This window comes from Ictidomys tridecemlineatus, chromosome 3, assembly GCF_052094955.1.
Source record: "Ictidomys tridecemlineatus isolate mIctTri1 chromosome 3, mIctTri1.hap1, whole genome shotgun sequence".
Classification (NCBI taxonomy): domain Eukaryota; kingdom Metazoa; phylum Chordata; class Mammalia; order Rodentia; family Sciuridae; genus Ictidomys; species Ictidomys tridecemlineatus.
In genome coordinates, this window is record NC_135479.1 from 42,735,665 (window position 1) to 42,742,317 (window position 6,653).

A 6,653-nucleotide genomic window follows, 5' to 3' on the forward strand; every position below is an offset into this window, starting at 1 on the left:
TGGTTAACCGAGCGATTCTGCGAGATTGGCAGCTGCGCTCCAGCAATCAGGAGCCACGCTGTGCCGCAGGCCCCGCCCCTAGCCCAAATCCTCTTTCCTTCCCCTTAGCCACTGCCTCCTGGCCAACGCCACTTACCCTGTGCAACCTCACAGGGCCGGGCCTTCAACGTCAGCACTATGGCTCTCTCTTCTGTCGCTTTCTCTCCTTCACCACGCAGTCTGCGAACAGCACTTTCTACACTCTCGCCGGCAAGCAAGCTCCTGTCGAGTGTAGCAGATTCCACTGGCGCTGGGAGCCATCTGTTGGTTTTGCACCTCCTAGAATCTGTTGGCTTTTTTTTTTTTTTTTTAATCCTTTTCCGGGTAACCAGAGGGGAAGCTCAGTTCCCTTAACCCTGAGACCACTAAAGGGGCAATACAAAAAAAGGAAATAAATACATTTTTAAGAATACAAGAGCTTCACAATTCAGTAGATCATTTTGTATTCTGGATTCATTTTGCTTTGTATTCATATGCTAATCTCTTCCTTTCCACGAAGGGATTATAGGGTTCCACAATGGGGTATCTGTGTAATTTTCTAAAAGGCACAAAGGGTTTAAATCATTGTTTCTTTGTAGTTGGAGGCAAAGGAGAAAGAGAAGAATGAAAATCTACACTAAAGATTTTTTTTTTTAATTAAACTCTGCAGGTGAGGTCAACTGTGGAACCAAAATAGGTCTTAGAAGAGTTTCAAGAGTAAAGGAGAGAAAGAGTGCTTTAAAGTTTTTAAGGTTCTTTTTGTTTTTGTTTTTGCATTTATACAGAATATTTAAATTAATTTAAATATTTTAAATTAAAGAAATACTTTTGTTCCGTTTTGTACCCTTGATCTAACTTAAGCTGCATTATCACATAACAGTCTTGATTTTTTAAAGTCAATGTTAAGAGTCATGGTAGTGTTTATTCAGGAAGAAAGAGGTTTGATGAGGGACACTGATATTCTCGGATAATATATTATTTCTTGAGCTAGGTGGTGATTACACATATATTTGCTTTGCAATTATTTTTTAAAGTGAGCATACATACATAATACACTTTTCTCAGTGTATGTAACATTGGGAACTTTTTAAAATTATGATAAAAATATACATAACAAAATTTACCATCTTAAACATTTTTAAGTATGCAGTTCGGGGACATTAGCCTCTGAACTGCAACATTCACATTGTTGTATAACCATTATGTCCATTTCCAGAACTTTTTCATCTTATAAAACAGAACTATCCATTAATGTCATACCCATTTAACAATAAATCTGCATGGCATGCTGGCATACTCCTGTAATCCCAGCTACTCTGGAGGTTGAGGCTGGAGAATTGCAAATTCAAGATCAGCCCAGGGCAGTGGCCCAAACCTATAATCCCAGCCGCTGGGGAGGCTGAAGCAGGAGGATTGCAAGTTCAAAGCCAGCCTAAGCAATTTAGCCAGGCCCTAAGCAACTCAGAGACCCTGCCTCTAAATTAAAAAAAAAAAGGGGGGGGGTGCCCCTGTTTCAATCCTGGTAACAACAACAACAACAATTCTAGGCAATTTAGTGAGACCCTGTCTCAAAACAAGGTAAAAATGGGGCTGGGGTGTAACTCAATGGTAGAACACTTGCCTAGCTGTCTAAGGTCCTGGGTTTAATCCCCAGCACCTCCAAAAATAAAATTTAAAAAAAAATGGTACTTGCCTAGCATGTACTAGACCCTGGGTTCAATCCCCAGTACTGCAAAATAATAATAATAATTTTTTTGTTGTTCTTAAATATTTATTTTTTAGTTGTAGCTTAGGACACAATACTTTTATTTATTTATTTTTATGTGATGATAAGGATCGAACCCAGGGCCTTTCAGGTGCTAGGTGAGCACTCTACTGCTGAGCCACAACCCCAGCCCAATAATAATGAATTAATTAAACCAATAATTTCCCTTGCCCTCCTCCCCCATCCTCTGTTTTCAGCCTGTATGAATTCAACTTCTCTAGGTACCTCACATAAGTGGAATTACAGTATGTCTTTTTATGACTGGCCTAGTTCATTTAGTATAATGTCTTCAAGGTTCATTCTTATAACATATATAAGAATTTCTTTCTTTTTTTTTTTTTTTTTTTATTTTTTGGTACCAGGTATTGAACCCAGGGGCACTTAACCACTGAGCAATATCCCCAGCCCTTTTGGTATTTTATTTAGAGACAGGGCCTCACTGAATTGCTTAGGGCCTCTCTTTTGCTGAGGCTGGCTTTGAACTCCAGATCCTCCTGCCTCAGTCTCCAGAGCAGCTGGGATTACAGGCATGCACTGCTATGCCTGGACCATCTTTTCCTTATTTGGCAATGCATGTGTGAATTATTCCATAATGTATGTTATATTTCATAGTTTTTTAGAATGACTTGAGTTCCTACAAAGAAGCTTAAAAGCAAAAACTTGTGCTCTGAAATTAATGAATGTCAACACAAAAGAGTATTTAAACTGGGTTTGGTGGCACACATCTGTAATCCCAGTAATTTGGGAGGCTGAGGCAGGTGAATGGAAAATTTGAAGCTAGCCTTAGCAATTTAGTGAGTGAGACCTTGTCTCAAAATAAAAAATAAAAAGGCTGGGGATGTAGCTCAGTGGTAGAGTGCCCCTGAATTGAATCCCCAGTATTTAAACAAAACCAGACCTTGATTGGTTCCATACAGTAAAGATTTATATTGCATTGCTAGATTTTAAAGACATATCCCTCTACCCAATTTTGAGAGCTAAAATCCCAATGTTATCATGATAAATAAGTCTTTGCTATATAATAGTATTTCAACACTTTCCCATTAAAGAAGAAATTTAAATATATATAGAATTTAGGATTATGCTGATATATGTATCTTATTTATTTAGTTAGTTAGTTCTTACTGACAGACATTTAGTTAGATGGCTAGAATTTCTGAGTTCTAACTTCTTTGTCTACGTTTCCTACATTATAGTTGTAGGCAAACCAAAAACACTGATTTATCTGATTTATCACACCATTGCCTTCCTGTTTCCTGCTCTAGTCTCTATGAATGCTGTCTTAGTAATATGTAATAGTGTGCAGAAGCTTTTGTGATATAATCTAAGAAAAAAATGCAGAATATTAAATTATATATTCTGGAGTCATAATTTTGAAAAGCACAAATTTTTGAAATAAGGATAGATATACAGCAAACGTGTGTCCCTTTTCTTGTACTTGATTTTCTGAAAGTTTTGTGTAAAATATATTTGAGATTTGCCGTGCATTTGAAATACTCCATTATAATAATGCTATATTTGCACACCTACCTGAAAAAAAAAATTGGGTCTGCTTATTTCAAGCATATTTTTATAAAACAGAACCTGCATTAGGGGAAAAGTACAAGAAGGAAATACAGCACAAGTCTAGTGAAACTATAGATGCTTTTATTCCTGCTTTCACTATTTTCCATATATTCTATAATAGAGTTATTACTTTTCATAATATTTTTTTTTCATTTTTCAGTGCTGGGGATCAAACCCATGGCCTGTGTATGCTAAGCAAGCACTCTGCCACTGAACTATATCTCAAGTCCTAAAAACATTATTTTTTAAACTGAAATTAATTTTATTTTTTATTTTTGTTTTATTTATTAATTTATTTATTGAAACAGTGTTTTACTATGTGTTCAGGTTGGTCTTGAACTCCTGGACTCAAGTGATCCTCCTAAGTAGTTGAGATTATAAGCACAAGCCACTGTGCCTGACTAATTTTAATAATTTTAATCTGTATATTCCTTTGAAATTCACTTTACAAAGTATTTTACTTATAGTCAATGAGGAAAGTTATAATGGAGAAACAGAAGTTCCCATATGTGTTAGCTTAATATTTTAACTATCAATATAATCATAATCGTCCATATTTACTGGGTATTTATGTCAGGAAATGTACCAAGTATTTATTTATTTTCATTTCTAATTTGAAATAAATATTAAGCCCATTCTACAGATGAGGAATTTGAAAACTGAAGAAGTTAAAATACTTGCCTATAATTTAAAAGCCAGCAAATTCTTAGTGGAGGTTGAATTAGAAAAGGAAGGAAGGAAGGGAGGGAGGGAGGGAGCGAGGGGAAGTAAAAGAATTTTCTTACTAAACTGCTAGAGGTATAGCTTAGTGGTACTTAGCATGTGGCAAGGCCCTGGGTTCAATTCTCCAGCAGGAAAATACAACCAAAAAGTATTTCTAATGCTATCCAAATGTGATGTGGGGCTTGGGTAGTAGCTCAGTGGTAGACTCTTGTCTAACATGTATGAGGCACTGAGTTCATTTCTTAGTATTGCATATAAATAAATAAATAAAATAAAGGTCCATCAACCACTAAAAAAATATTTTTTAAAATGTGATATGTAGCCGGGTGTGGTGGCGCAGGCCTGCAATCCCAGCAGCTCAGGAGGCTGAGTGAGTAGGATCACAAATTCAAAGTCAGCCTCAGCAAAAGCGAGGCACTAAGCAATTCAGTGAGACCCTGTCTCTAAATAAAATACAAAATAGGGCTCAGTGGTTAAGTGCCCCTGAGTTCAATCCCTGGTACCAAGAAAAAAAAAATGATATGTATTTCTAAACTTTTAGCAAACTTCTAAAAACTATTCAAGCTGGGCACCGTAGCACTTGTCTATAATCCCAGTGATTTGAGAGGCTGAGGCAGGAGGATCACAAGCAAAATTAAAAAAAGGACTGGATGTTGCTCAGTAGTAAAGTGCCCCTTGGTTAAATCCCCAAACCATGAATAAATAAATACATACATACATATTATATCAGAACCACCATGAGGATAGTGTCTAATTATTAACCAAGACAGATATACTGTGAAACTAATGAAGATTCAGTATCCTATAAGATCCCTAAGAAACCCTGGAGGGGCCCTAAAAATCTTTGGGTTTTTTAAACAGGGTTTTTAATTATTAATATTATTTTGTAAGGGGACTAGGGAAATAGCTCAGTTGGTAGAGTGCTTGCCTAGCATGCCCAAAGCCCCAACACCACCACCAAAAAAAAAAAAAAAAAAATTGTAAAATTTTAGAGTAATATATTTTTGTAAATTTTTTTGTAAATGAGTACCATCTGAAACTTGGATCTACCTTGTTAAAATGTTAAGATTTAAAATTTGACTCAGAAATGTCATAACTTCAAAAGGTATTTTAAAAGGTTATATTTTTATAACAACAGAAAAAATACTTGATGTCATATTTTATTATAACAACATAAAAAATACTGACACTATAACTGAAGTGCAAAAAACAAAGCCACAAATTATATCTATGAAAACTATAAAAAATGAATCCAAAGACTATGAATAACTTGAAAAATACTATATTTTTATTCATTTGTTCATTTATTTATATATATTATACATATATAAATAAATTTGAATATTTTCGCATGGTACTGGGAATTTTTTTTTTTAATATTTATTTTTTAGTTTTCGGTGGACACATCTTTGTATGTGGTGCTGAGGATTGAACCCGGACCGCAGGCAGGCCAGGCAAGCGCGCTACCGCTTGAGCCACATCCCCAAATACTGGGGATTTTATACCCAGGAGGGCTCTATCACTGAAATACATCCCCAGTCCTTTTTTTAATCTTTTCTTTTGAGACCGGGTCTTGCTAAATAGCCCAGGCTGGCCTGGAACTTTTGATCCTCCTGTCTCAGCCTCCCAAATTTCTGGGATTACAGCTCCTAGCTATTTGGATTCTTGAGTGAGTGGGGGAGGGTTTTTTTTTTTTTATTTATACACATTTGGAAACTGGTTAAATATATTTCCAAGACCATCTCAATTATCAAATGAAAATCACATTTCACATACCTTTTGTCTTATACTTTGGATTCTATGGCAATTTAAGAAATACAGAGAGCTGGGGTTGTGGCTCACTGGTAGAGCACTCGCCTAGCACTTGTGAGGCCTTGGATTCAATCCTCAGCACCACATAAAAATAAATAAATAAAATAAAAGTATTGTGTCCATCTACGACTAAAATAACATTTTTAAAAAAGAAAGAAATACAGAAACCTTTAACTCTCTAGGTTTTAACTCTCGTTTTTTTCTAGAATAGCTGGGAAAAGAGGGCTTTCCCAGCTATTCTAGAGCCTAAGGCAGGAGAATCCCAAATTCGAGCTCAGTCTAGGCAATTTAGGGAGAAACTGTCTCAAAACAAAAACTAAAAAAATAAAAATAAAAAGCGGGGTGAGGGTGGGGGGTGGAACTGGGAGGTATAGCTCAGTAGTAGAGCATATCTGTATTCAATCACCAGTAATGGGAAGAAATCAAATAAAAAAAGCATGAGGCTGGAAGCCTCTAAATTTCTCCTCACTTTAACATTCTATGATCATATTCTCTGCTCTTTCTCCCTAAACAACTCCTTTTTTCCATTATAACAAAACTATGACCAGCAGGAAATTTAGCTGAAAAATTCTAGTTTTTCAACTATAACAGTGACTATAACAGAAATTTTAATCAGAAACGGTTTTATGTAGTTTTATATAAATGGAAATTGGCTCTCTGATGATAGTTCCAGATTCCAGATGAGGCAAATCACTGGTAACATCCACTGTTTTATTTCAGCAGGAAAAGAATTTTATTCATGTATATTTCTTTTAGATCTTAAAATTTT